The 13,838-nt window shown below is 28.7% G+C and overlaps 1 protein-coding gene across 2 annotated transcripts in view; it reads left to right on the top strand.

The window, feature by feature from the left end:
- Positions 1–13,838, top strand: part of LOC129985124 (alpha-glucosidase-like) — a 624,230-nt gene that overhangs the window by 347,645 nt on the left and 262,747 nt on the right. The gene's annotated exons all lie outside the window — the stretch shown is intronic.

Genomic DNA, 13,838 nt, shown 5'->3' with positions numbered 1-13,838 from the left:
ATAAATGGTTAGGCATAACCAGATATAAATAATAATGTAGATTAGATTAATTCTAATAATTTAGATTTAATTCTGCTAATTCTCATTAAAAAAAAAACAAAATAAATCAACTATAATTTTTTTAATTTGCATAAATAAAACATTTCTACAATACATATTCTTTTAACTCAGAAAATGGCCTTAATAGTTATTTTTGTGTTGATATGTGAAGGGGAAGATCAAGTTTATAAAAAAAATAATTTCCTTAGTAGCTTAATAATATGTTTCTGACAGATTCAGGTTTTTGAACTTTATACAAATGAAATATTAAATAGCTATCTTTTAAAGATGGGACATTTTATTTCATAATACAACATCTAATAATATCTTTAAAATAAATAAATACAAACTTAATCTATTACTAACAAAATCCCATTCGATGTGTAAAGTACACAAGCCATAAAAGATGAGCAAACAAGACAAAAACAAATACCAAAAGCTATCAACAGATGATCTGACCAAAGATCACCGCTTTCTCACAAGCTTAAATAAACGATAAAAACGGATCCTTAGGAATTGGAGTTGAGAGAAGAATTATTAATGGAATGAAATGATGTATTAGACTTTTTTGGTCTGTTAACACGATTTCCTTGGACTATCTGCAAATATTTATTCTTTATTCACGTTTTCCTGCTGAAGATATGAGTTGTCATTGGACGGAAAAAATTTGGTTCGTCAAGAAATCTTAAATCATAACTTAATTTAAGCTCCGATTGAAATCCTTCAATCTTATCTCCTTTCTAATCTTTTTATTCCAAAGGTTGTTTTATTTATTTTTTTTTTACATTTTTTATAATAACTAAATTTTTAAATTAAATAAAATTTTAACATAAAATTCTAAATTTTTAAAATAACTAAATATAAATGATTATTTAAAAAAAGCGTTTTAGAAAATTTAGCCCAGAAAATGTTTGTTTAGTTTTGTGGAATAAAATGCAAAACTCCGGAAACAACAGGACATACGTCAAACAAAACATAAGTATACATAACAATTATATGAATAACTGTAACAAGTAATACAAGCATATGAGCATCCGTAACAAGTAATACAGATGTATGAGCATCTGTAATAAGTAATACACATGTATGAGCAACTGTAACAAGTAATACCAAAATATGAATTACAACAAGTAGCACAAATATATGCACAACTGTAAAAAGTAATACAAGTATATGAATAATTGTGAAAAGTGATAGAAATATATGAATAACTGTAACAATTAATAGAAATATATGAATAACTGTAACAATTAATAGAAATATATGAATAACTGTAACAAGTAATAGAAATATATGAATAACTGTAACACGTAATACAAATACATGAATAAATGTAACAAGTAATACACATGTATGAGCATCTGTAACAAGTAATACACATGTATGAGCAACTGTAACAAGTAATACCAAAATATGAATTACATCAAGTAGCACAAATATATGCACAACTGTAAAAAGTAATACAAGTATATGAATAATTGTAAAAAGTGATAGAAATATATGAATAACTGTAACAAGTAATAGAAATATATGAATAACTGTAACAAGTAATAGAAATATATGAATAACTGTAACACGTAATACAAATACATGAATAAATGTAACATGTAATACAGATACATGAATAACTGTAATAAGTAATATAAGCATATAAGCAATTGTTTTTACAATATAATGAAATGATTTTCAGAATTCATTGTGGAAAATATGTTGCATACCTGAAGTAGATCAAACAAGCACCTAATGTAATTCTTTCTGTGGCACAGGAGTTGACGCTTGCTTTATCTGTAGGGTAATCATAACTCACTATTCCGTCTTGTCTGCAGGGCCGCTTAGAAATCTGAAAGACCGGATGCGATAAAAGAACAGCATAGGCAAGGACAATAGTTGAATTTTAAGGGCCATCATTGGCCAAGATACAACCCATCCCATAGGAGGCACGTCTTATTACCTATTAGAAATAGACACCCCATACCAATTTTGTACCCACAAGGGCGGTGAACACCAACGATAGTGCCGGAAGCATCTCATCTGTATTTTTGAGGTGTGTCCCAGGGGGATAGTATCTGTTGAGTAGAAATTGTTTAAAAAAAATGGAAAAAGGAAATTGAATGCCAGTTATGTCCCACTCCTGTTCAAATTATCATTACATCTGCTGATCGTAGCAAATGTGATATATTGATATCCGTTAGAACACGTCGGACTGCAATTTAAGACTTGAGTTATCCTTTTATGGAGAGTATCACAATGATTGGCATTAATATTTTCATTCATTCCCTCTTCATGTAGGACCATCGAGATAGAAAGAGCTAGCTATCTTTAGATCTTGAAATAGCTCCAAGAATTGTTCGCAGATGTTCGATATGTGCACTTCGAAAAGTACTTTTTTATAAAGGGGAGCATGGAAAAAGCTTTTAAGATTACATCTGATTATGTACTGTATTACTTCTGAGGGGAGGATAATAGTAGATCGATATTGTAGGTCATTTTTCTCGACCAAACTGATACATCCGATTTGTTCATTTTATACATATACTAATTTCTATAACACTATAATTGTCTGATAATTTCGTTTCCTGTTATACTATGTGCTGTATATTGTGGATCAGTTTATTAAATTTTACATGTAACTTTTTGAGTAATTTTAATTTTGGAATTTTTTTGGCAACCAGTGTGCATGGCATATGGTAATCTAAAGCTGTCATCGCATTACAGTACGTTTGTATAAAGATTTTAACTCTCATTTTTAGCCAGTATTATACACAGATAAAAATTGAAACAATATCATTTGTGGATTTCGGAAGAAACATAATTTTGATACATGGATTTTAAGCCCGTTGCTTCATTTTGAGTCAAGTTGACCTTTAAATTATTTTCTTAAACGAGCATAATATTAATAATAACTATGCAGAGAATAAAATGAGAGTTTATAGAAGATACCGTGCATAGTTTCATAAAGTAATTAAAATGTTCTAATTTTCAAAACAAACGAGAAATTTTTTTACAAAGAATCATTTAAATGGTATAAAAGCCTCATTAATAATTTTCTCTAATTTTTCTATTCGATTTTAAAAATATTTATAAAAATAAAAACAACAATTTGTCGAAGATGTTTATCGAAATATTTCAAATAGCATGGCTTATTTTCGAAACTAAAATATCGTGAGATATTCTGCCAAAACAGATTACGTATTACACACATAATATAAAATCTTATAGGATATATTATAAGATTACACAACAGCATAAATTCTTTATTTAATTTAAGAAATATTATTTTTTTATATGGATAAAGGACTCAAATATATATATTCTGATAGCGAAGATAAAAATATCAATTGAGATTAAAATTGTTTTAACACGATTAATCAAACAAATGACAAATGGATATCATTAATCATGTGTATTGCCTTTATGAGCAGCTAGAAATAATGTTTTGTTTCTGGTGCTTTTATGGTTATTGTTTTTGGTATTCATTAAATAATTTTGTGCCAAAAATCTTAGATCATCTCGTAATGCAAAACCAATAAATGCTCCATTTCTCTGTTATCCAAATAACATCATATTTAATCTATAATGCAAACAAACCATAAGAGAATGACAAACACAGCAAAAGTAGATATCAAATGCCATCAATAGATGATTTGGCGAGATGGTGACATCCTCTTACAAGATTAACGAAACGATAAAAGAAGCATCCGAATAAGTTAAAGGTGCAATAAACTGGATTTTTTTTATTCTTTTGGTAACATCGTTCTTTGGGATTGTCCGCAATATATTTACCCTTTCTCCTGTATTTTTTTTTCTATTCAGACAAATTGCCGCTGGACACAGAAAATTTAATTCTTTAGCAAACGTTAAATCAACGTCTGGCTGACTTCAGCAGCTGCTTGGATGGAAATCTTGGTCACAGGAAGCTATTTATGTGCGCAGCATCGAGCTCTTTATTTTCTCTCCAGAACAGGTTAATTATTTTTTTAACCTTTTTTTGCAGTTTTTTTCTTCAACGAAAATTAATTAATGTTTAGGAGATAATTAGTTTCTAGTCTAGTCGAAAGGTAGTGTTTGTTTTCTTAGTTGAATCTGCTTATTTTGGAATCGTATTGATTCGATGAGATATCTTTACAAAGCGTTTCTTTTAATTTAACATTCCTTTAGGTCGCTATCAACTAATATATAATACATGCTCGTATCGGGAATAACTTGAAAAAATTTTGCACTAAATCTTTTAAAAATTATTTATTAAATAATATATCTATAATAGTTTTCATCATCAGGGATAATGGAACTGAAAGTAAAAATTACAATTCCTACATACAACTGTTCATAAAGTGAATCATAATTTCATTTTTTTCAAAATCGAATTTTGTTGTGATTATATAAACAAGGTAAAAAAAATAATCTATGCGTTTTGAAAATATTTTAAAACATGTTTACTTTCAGATAAATTTTCGGATAAGTTAAAAAAAATTGTTGCTTAGATATCACACACTTCAAACAGAAAATTATTCCAAAACGAGACTAAAATATTTTGTAAATAATTGGAATATCATGTAAAGTATCGAATATTCTTTATAAAATAAATGTTGCAACAGCAGAAATCTTTATTTTGCGTATGGGCTACTACTATGTAACTAAGCAATAATTTTTCTTGCTTGAAGAAATTATTTTATTTCTTTGCTCATCATTTAGGTACTTTTATCCTATATTTTTCTTATATTAAATTATTTATAATATTTTTGATAGAAAAAAATAGTCTGAGATAAATTTAAAAAAAAATTAATAAACAGCAAAACTACTCCACGTATTTTTAGAAGAGAACAGTTATTGTCTGGACATTTCTAATATGGACAAAATACTAATTTTCTACCAAAATTCCAGTAAACAATACTGATTTTTCACTTCTTTTTTTGTTGACTGTAAAGAAGATAAAATGAATTATGATTGCATTCTGTTCAGACTTTCACTCTTGAACTTGTAGCTTGAGATCAGATTTAATTTCATGTGGATTCATGGTCTGACATCAATTTAAAACCTTTACACAAAAATCAAGTATGTTAGCTCTTTAATCGTCAAAAATCTCATCTTAAGTGACAATAGTACTTTGTTAACTATGTAATGTTCAATGTCATGTCATAATTTCTCTGGGCTCAAACATTCTATAGTTAAAATTATATGGAAATCTGGAAGCGATTGTTTTGAAGTATCCTTGTCATCTGACTGAGTTTGAAATGTTTAATGTGTATCTCGGAAAGTTCTTGTGTTACATCAAAACGGTTTGTTAATCTTATATTTAAAAATAACTTTCAGTGTGTCTTTTCTGAAAAAAGAAAGTAGTAAGTTAAAGTAGGCTTGGTTTATTAATTTTGCATTCTTCTAAAGCTTTGACCAGAAATTAGTTACCTGTTTTATATCCGTGCGAGTTGAATGATTCTCATTACCCGTCTTGGTACCTGTGTCATTTTTAAATATATTTTTATTGTATATTCCGACGGCTTTGATTTTCATTTGCAATTATGATTGAGTTGACTTTTACTCAAGTTTTTTTTTTAAATAAATGAATACATCCTTTAGCTGAAATTATAGTACTATTTAATCTCGTTAAATATTTATTCTATCCGCTTAGAAAAGAGACGTTCCCTGCCACCTTCCTTTATCAGTACTATCAGTACCTTTACAATGTCTGAGTGAATTTCTATGGCTATTCTAGTTTGTATTTTATTAGTAAAAGTTAAATCAGAGCCATACCTCAGACGAATAAAATTATTTTTACCAAGAGATTGTTCGATGTTGGATTTCTGAGCTTCAGTATAAAGACATCAAAATAATGGAGTATTACTATAATAGTCGCAAAGACCACTTTTCTAATTTCTTATAAGCTATAATTTTGATCTTTATAAAAAGTACTGCCAAGTCTAACTGAATTTCGAAATTTTGTTTTTAAAATAACTTTTAATAATATTTTTAATAAGTTCTACTTTTAAAACAGATATTTGCTTCATTCAAACATAGAAACTAAACCAGATGACTGAATCTGAGTTCTAAAAGAATTTTTAAAAATATATATTTTTTCTTTTGTTTTAAGTAAATATAATGATAAATAATTACATGAAAAATTTATATATATGAAACATATATTTACTAAATTAATCAATTGAAAATTATAGATGTAACAATTTTATTGTTTTTATAAAAATTGAATAATTAATTTGGTCTATTTTAAAATGTTTCTTCGGATGAAATGATACAATGATGTCAGCTACACACAAAATATATTCTCGACCCCAGTTAAGATACAACTCACCGAAGGTTATTTGAGAGTAAAAGTCTATAACACTAAAAGGTAAATCCGTCCAAACGGGATGTTTTCTTGTTATAAATATTTCAAATTTGATTATCACAAATTAAATTAATTAATGAAAGCTATTATAGAAAGTTTCATTAACTTTGATAAAATGATAAAGAAACCAAAAAAATTATAATTTCTTGTGCAATTTAAATATAAATATTTAGTAATATTAAAAGTATTATTTCCATGCAATGGGATCATCTCTATTCACAATGTCCATGAACACTCCAATTAAAATTCGATTTCAAACATATAGTGATCTGTTGACAAAAAAAAAATTACAGTGCCAAATGCAAAATAAATAAAAGAAAAACTGAAAAAAAATATCAGCAATAACCTCCTACAAAAGGGAAAATTTTATGCATCTGCAATAATACATAATAATAAAAATTGCAAACCTCAGCTTATTAATTGCCAATCCAGCCTTAAAACATGTGAAGGAAATATACAATTTACGATCCTATAACTAATTTTATTCATGTTAAGCTTTATTCACACGCTGTAAATCAATTAATTTAAATATTAAAAAAACCCTGTTCCAGTTGTTGGATGACAAAGCGGAAATTAGAATTTCGCATCCGATAACTATGCAGACCAAAAGAATGGGGATATTTTTAACTCCACCTAGCGTTACAGACAGCGGTAGATGTTTATATCAAAAATTCAGTAAATTTAAAAATCCATAAAAGTTGAGAAGTGCAGAAAAAAAGAAATAATAATATATTATATATATAGTGTAATATAAAAGATCAAAGAAGAATTCGATACCTTCTTACGATAAGATAAATCCCAAAAAGAAGGAATAGAAAATGGCTCATGAAATAAAATGCTGCACAATTATCTTTCATTCCTTGGACATTACGATTCTATCCCTTCGAACTATCTATAACATATTTATTGTCTTTCTATGTTTTTCTTTTTGTTAAGATGAGTTGTTACTGAGCGAGGAAATGTGTTCCTAGCTCAAACGTTAAATCAACGCTTAGCTGACTTTAACAGCTGCTCCGAACGAAAGTTTTGGACGGTAGGTAACTTAGAGCCCTGACTCAAGCTTTTATCTTTTGCACGACAGTTAATTATTTTTACTTTCTCGTATCCGAAGTAAAAAGAAAGTAGTGCAGTCATCAAAAATTCTCGAGATTTTGACGAATCTAGAGACCAAAACTGCCTGAATCAGAAAAATACATTTTTGGAAAAAGTTTATTTGTCTGTCTATCCGTTGCAAAGATAAATCAAAAGCGCTTTGAGCTAGACGGATGAAATTTAGTATATGTCCTTTGAACCAATCTTGTAGATTTCTATCAAATTTTGAGCAAAATCTAATCTGCAGTCTGTCTTACCGAGTGTTCAAATATAAATTAACACGATAATTATAAAACAAAGAAAGAGCTCTCTCTTTGCAAAAATGAAAAAAATTCGTTATTCGTCGGATTTAATACCTGTATTGATAAATTTATTATTATTAAATTTTGATCCAAATCCAACAAATGATAGAACGTCCGTCGATCTGTATTCTCAAAATTATATAAATGCGATAGCTCAAAAATGCAATGAATTAAATATATACAATTCGGTGTGAGATTTTGTGATTTTTGTGTCAAATTTCGGCTCCAATATTTTGAGAAAAAGCTATCTAAAACACAAATTCTATTTTTGAATGCTATTAATGCATGCCAGAGATGAATCGTTAAAGAAACTCGCCAAGAATCAGAAGATAGATTGAATAAAAATGCTAAATTCTAGCCAATGATTAATATTCCATAACTCCATGTACGCCAATACCATGTAAGGCATTCTCTGGCTTACATGGTATTGGTCTACAATTTTTTGAAGAGTGTACTTGGGGCACAAGACCTTTATTAAAGAGTATGCGAGGAAGTTTTGGCGTGACCACTCCCGTTGGTTTTACTTATTGCAAAAGCTATTATTTTCGCGGGGGTGAGAAGGTAAAATAAATCCAGAAAAAATATTTAGTAATTACCTTGGGAAATATTTTAACTTCCTTTTATAACTGATATACTGACTTTATAAAAATATGTGATTTTTATTTGTTTTGTTTCAATCAAGTATTCGTTTATTATAACACTTGTGAATTGTAGCTTGTTTAGGTTTTCTGCTACTTTAGACAGTGTCTTATAGTATATGTCCTTTAATAAGCTTTTCAGTTTAAAGCGTTAATAAGCTTTTCAGTTTATGTCCTTTAATACAGTTCAGTACGTTTTAACATGTTAGTGATTTATCTTAAAATAATATTTAACTTGCAATGACGAGAGACTCTTGATGTAGTGCAGATGAAATCATTAGCTTTTAGGAATTATATTTTATTTAGATTTCTTCTAAATTCCACATCTCAAGACACAAAAAACATCAAATGACGCTCACATACTTAACATGGAAGAATAAAATATCAAATAGTTTCAAATTGGCTTGCGAACTATCACAGAGTAGTGATGTCTTATTTTCTAACTGAAAGGCATCATGGGAACTGTACAAATACTCCGTCTGAAAGTGCCATCTAGGAGCAGGTGTAAAGAATGGACGTACACGCACACGTATATACACGTACACACACACACACACACACACACACACACACACACACACACACACACACACACACACACACACACACATATATATATATATATATAATACACCACTGGTTACAGACTTAATATAATTTGTGAATATGTATTTATTTTTATTTACCTTTTACGATTCAAGACTGTCTGGCATCTAATGTGTACACAATATTATTCTAATATTGTGTACACATTTTACACACTGTACACAGATGTTCAGTTTTATAAATTTTCTAATAAACATATGAACATGCTGAAGCATATGGGAACCCTGGTTAACTATACTTGATTAAATATTAATAATACTCTCAAATTTTATCATTCATATAATTTGTATTTTTGTAAGCTTATTTATTTTACAGTTAGGAAAATAAAAATTTTAAATCGATAAAATAACGATCTCCTCTCAGCCTCTTATAGGCGTCCTCCTAGTTGGAAATATGTACATTGTTGTTTATGAATTATTTTTTAAATAACAAACATCGTTTAAAAATTAACGTACGTTTAGAATGTGGTATAATTTTTTTTTTATTGTTAGATGATGATTAATTTCTCAGATACCTTGTTAAACTTTTGCACTCGGAGAAATAATTTGATGTATAATTAATCCCTTAATACAAGAACCTGTTTATTATTCCAAAACATAAATATATATCATTATTTTAAGTTGAATTTCCTAGAAAATTTAATATCTATCTTCTTACCACTCTGTAGATATTTTTAACAATCAAAATTAAAAAAAATAAATAAATAAAGCACCAAAGTGATGCACCGTCTTAATGGTCCATCCGAGTGCAAAAGGTTAAAATAAAAGATTTAAGAGGAGAAACAGGAAAATGTGTTTACTTTTCCACGTAGATCTGTTCTCTCCTAAGAGGAACTATTATGGCTACTTATTCTTATTTCCCATGATTTATGCATTAATTTTAATATATTATTTTTTATAGTATATTCTAACAATGCAGTTATTTTATTTGTAAAGTCATTTAAGATACATTAGCGTCGTGATGAAGGGAAGTTTTACTGTTTTATAGCGTAAGATTTATTTTAACCTGTGCGTAGAAGTAACAAAATAATTGTAGATACTGTCTTCCACAAAATAGGGACACGCCTATAACTCAAGTATCGAACCTCAAAAAGGATATTAATAGCAAAATATTGGGAAGACAAGTTGATTCAAATGCCCACATTTTTTTTTCTTTTTTCGATTTTAACGTTTTACTATCTCAGATTTATTATTTTAAATAATTCACATTTTTTTTTCTTAGTCAAATTCAAAATTTTGTAAACAATTATTACTTTTTAATGAATATATTCACTTATTTCATGTAGAAAGATTATTTTCATTTAGTGAGCAAAATATGTAATGATTGAATTGTTAAATTTTATAATAATTTCTGAGTTGTCAAAAGTTTCTATGACGCATTTAAATGGAAAGCATGAAAAGCGCCATTTTTCAAAGCATATTTCTTGAAATTTTTATTAATAATTTATAAAAAAAATAGTGTGAAATAGAATCTATTCATTGAAATTAGTTGGTTGATAAGATTTGATAAGTTTTTGAGAGTAGCTAATTAATTTGATTAATCAGTGTCGCAATCTGAATAAACCCGTTGACTAGGTTCATTTCCAATGATACTCGTTTTGTAAACATGCAATTATAAATAGATAAGTTATAAAAGTGTTCTAGTCTTTTGCTACCCACTGATCATAATCTATAAAGTTGAAGTAGAAAGTTTAGTGTTCAGAACGAATTTCAAATCATTCTCAGACAAATTTAAATCTCAAACGATGGTTGCAAGATGTAAAGCGAGGACATTTTTGATGATGACTCATTTTACAACGTCTATCCTTCTTTTGAGATAGAAACTCGCCAGCTAAGATAATGGCTGGTTAGGCTGGATCAGTAATGAAAGAGACTGGATGAAGAAATCTGGTATTTTGAAAACGATTGGATGTGAGAACCACTGTATAAAAAAATAAAAACTTGAGCGCGGATTTGATACAGTTCAGTTGCCGTTCCGATCGCTTTAATTAACGTTTATTAATATGATATCAAGATACTGCCAATTCTCAGATATGGAAACCCTCCATGATTCTGCGTATGTGCCAAGAATCATTTTTCGCCAAAATAGGGGTGAAATAAAAGAAAATGCATCCAACGGGACGAAGGCCAAGACTTAAGAAAGAACTCTGAAAATGCGCCTAACTTACAGAGTATCACTCCTTTGGGGAATAATCATCTCCAAATCTTAATCCGAACAATAATTGCATGTGGTCGCCAGTGGTTACGCTTACCGTATTCTGTGCATACATATTTGTCGTCTCAGAACTGAAGAATGTTTCATAATGGGATGTGTACCACTAATGTACCACCACGTGTAATGGCACCAGATTAATAACTGGCGTTTTTGGAAATAACACTGTAATTTGTTTCAGATATTTGAAAACTTCTTCGAGCTTTTTTCACTCTTCCCGTTCCAGCAGTGAGGGACCCAATTATTTGTTTCCTTCTTCTAGACATCAATCATTATTCGCCTGTGGGGAAATCGTAATGCCATTTCACATATCAAAGCAACCAATGCTTAAACCACCAATGTCTAAAGCAACTCATTTAGAACAAAAGAATGAACTAATGACAAATGAAAAAGAGAATTTCAATTTAACGTCCTTTCGAGGGGATGGTTACTGATTCTCGCGTTTTACTGAGAAGATGCTACGAAGATCACGAAGAGATGTCAAGCGTTTTTGAAAAGAACTGCAATGCAAACCGTAAATTGAACCATTTTGGATGGGTTTAATTGTTAAAATGTTATATACGATTCTTTCTTTTTAAAAAATGCTTTTTTTTTGTTAAATTATGTAATAACTTGAATGTATTGAAATATCGCTAGTATTATTTTACCACGTCATTGCTATTTAGTTTATTGTAGATTAAAAAAGTAAAGAGAAAATTACAAGCAAAAATTTTTTTCTATGAAATTATGAAAAATGTATCAAATATCATGGAGAAAAATAAAGTACTTAATTTAGCGTATTATGTCCCAAGTAGCACAACATTGTGCTGTATTATATTATTCTTTAGTCAACGCTATTATACAATATTCTGAATATTGTTTAATATTACATACTATTGTTCTATATATACGCCCTACTAGGAGTAGGCATTTGTAGGGTGAATATATTTAAAGAATGCTAATTCAAAGTTGGTAAACAAAACCATCTGAAGTTACAAGATGCGAACTTCTAATTAAATGTATTTCAAAGTGCTGGAATAAATGAAACATATTTTCAATTTTCAGGCATAAAATATAGTTATACAAAGAAATTTTTTTTCTCACAAATAATGGGATATGAAATCCCATTGAATAATGGAATATAAAATCTCATTAATTTATGGAAAACAAATGAATGGGAATTTTAAATCACTTCTTCAGTCCCCTGATGTACTAGATTTTAGAAATGTTATGCATTTCTCGTTACCAATAAACTGTCTGAAAATTTACAAGACTTAATTATCAGTTAATTGATTTATTTAGTTAAATTTTGATTTCATAGGAGTAGTGCCATCTGGCAGTGAATTTCAGTAAAAAAATTATAAATTATATTATAATTATATATTGAAATGAAAAAATACCTTTTAACATTATAAAGAAAAGTTTATTATATACTTTAATGCAAGTTCAATTTATATTAACTTTTGTAATTTCTTATAAATTCCAATTAACAAGTATGCTTTAATTCTAGTCCTTATGCTGTATAAATCTGCATCATTGAGCTTTATTTCATTGAGTCGATGTCTATTATTTTTCAAATAGGTTTATTTTTCCCTATTTAATTTATTATTTGCTATTTTTCCTGTAGTTAATATTAAGTTTGGGTTTTATTTCTTTTAAAATAGCACGCATGTATATTCTTTTATGCAATATATGCCCATCCAGAGAGATTACTATACCTAGACCATTACTAAAACTATTCTAACCAAATCACTTTTCAGTTCTGGAATGGATTCAAAATTCTTCCTCGTACAGTAATAGGTTGGCTATATTCCATAACACTTTTTGAAGTAAGAGTTCTGAAAATTGCATTTACTCTGTGTTATTTATTTTTTTATTGTTTTTCTTTCTAATTTTCCTTCTTTCTGAAATGGATTTTCGCCATCAAAGTTCTCTACGAGGAAAGTATTCCTGCCGAAAATATGATTTCAAAGCAACAAACACTGCAGTACATTTTAATCCGTAAACAGTTTCGGAGAAAACATCGTAATCCCTTTTTCCTGCGAATTATAATCTTTTCTTGTTTATTTTTAATTCCGTTCGATCGCGAAATATTAAAAGCTCAGAACAAAATGTTTTCAAAATTTCGAAAATAGATTGAGCGAGAGAAAAACATCGATGTTGTTCGCAACAGAATCTTCGAAACCTTGGACGGTTTTTAACGAACTCTGCAATGTTCTTTTTCTTTTCATTAAAACTAGAATAGGGGTTTCTGTTCCATACCATTTGATTAGATGGGACGTGTTTTCACTGTGTGTTGCTTTTAAAAGGATTTGGTAAACGAGTTAGACTGTTAACAAATAGATTAAGTCGTTACGGCACATACGATGTTGTTTCCCATACACGTTTATCCGCTAAAAGGATTGTTGTGTTTCTCATTCCATTTTCTATCACTGTTTTTACTCATAATTTTTATTTATACTTTCAGTGTAATAATGGTTTATATTGAACAAATGATTAATGTACTTTATAAATAACTGTGATTCCACGTTGAGTCCAAAAATTGTCCACAGTTAATTCAGTTTTTTAAGTGAATTGCGGTTTTCAAAAATACGTTGACACTTTTAAATTAAAACCTGAAATCTTTTATAT

Source organism: Argiope bruennichi, chromosome 9 (genome assembly GCF_947563725.1).
Source record: "Argiope bruennichi chromosome 9, qqArgBrue1.1, whole genome shotgun sequence".
NCBI lineage: Eukaryota > Metazoa > Arthropoda > Arachnida > Araneae > Araneidae > Argiope > Argiope bruennichi.
This window is presented reverse-complemented; position numbering and strand designations above follow the sequence as displayed.